This window comes from Chlorocebus sabaeus, chromosome 21, assembly GCF_047675955.1.
Source record: "Chlorocebus sabaeus isolate Y175 chromosome 21, mChlSab1.0.hap1, whole genome shotgun sequence".
NCBI lineage: Eukaryota > Metazoa > Chordata > Mammalia > Primates > Cercopithecidae > Chlorocebus > Chlorocebus sabaeus.
Genome location: NC_132924.1, coordinates 10925720 through 10926751, shown reverse-complemented (window position 1 = coordinate 10926751; position 1032 = coordinate 10925720). Strand labels below are relative to the sequence as shown.

At 34.0% G+C, this 1032-nt stretch overlaps 1 non-coding gene across 1 annotated transcript; it reads right to left on the bottom strand.

Annotated features, from left to right (window-relative positions):
- Positions 1–235: 235 nt before the first annotated feature.
- On the bottom strand, positions 236–379 carry LOC119620659 (small nucleolar RNA SNORA4). The gene has a single exon (XR_005237203.1). It is a non-coding gene; the product is annotated as a small nucleolar RNA SNORA4 (small nucleolar RNA).
- Between the last annotated feature and the right edge of the window lie 653 nt (positions 380–1032).

Genomic DNA, 1032 nt, shown 5'->3' with positions numbered 1-1032 from the left:
TTTTTAATGTTCCTTTCTTTCTCTTTTCAGTTTCTAGAACTCCAACAGCATAGCTGTTAGAACATTTGCTGTTGTTCCACAGGCCACAGAAACTTTTATTCTCCTTCTTCCCCTCCTCCTCCTCTATCTTCCTTGTTTTTTTTCTTTTTACTCTCTGCTTTAGTTTCAATCCTTTCTATTGCTATGACTTCAGGCTCATTGATCTTTATTTCCTTTTTTTCTTTTTCACTTTTGTAATATAAGCCACAAAATAGTGGTGAACTATACTAAGGGATATAGCCCACTGTTATGTGTGGTCTTTTCTTTATTTTCCAAAACAGCCCAAGTAGGTAAAGGTTATTTTAAAAACTTCCACCCCACAAAAAGTAACTTTTGATAGATCTTTGTTTCTTTAGGGTTTAATTTGCTGTCAATTTTTAAGATCTTAGTGATTTTTTTACTTCATATTTTGTATTTTTTCCTTTTAGATGTTCCATTTGGGTCTTTCTTATATATTCCATTTCTTTCTTAATTATGTTCATGTTTTCCTTTAAATCTTCGAGTATATTTTTAAAAATTATAATAGCTGTTTTAGGGTTTTTATTTGCTAATTTCATATTTTTTGGTTATTTCTGGTTCTGTTCTACCGACTGGTTCTAGTACATGTACTTTTGCTACTTCATATGTCTAGTAATTTTTAAACTGAATTCTGGCACCATTTTTAAGTCAGGAACCTTTCAGAGTCACTCCTGAATGTCCATATATTCCTCAAGATCTGGCTACTCTGGCTGATAGAAACTGAGCACTGTATGAGTTCTGGAAATATTCTGACTTGTAGCTCCCTAGTTGTTTCCTCAGTTGTTCTTTGCCTGGCCTCTGGAAATTTCACTTATGTGTGCCTGAATTTTTATTGATACAACAAATTAAGGGGATGTTTGACTTCCACAAGACTGGACTCTGTTTAGCTCCCCTCTTCCTGGTACTTTGCTCTGAAAATTCTAGCTACTTTGACTTCCCTGAACTTTAATCTGTTTCCTCTACTCAGCAAGATTG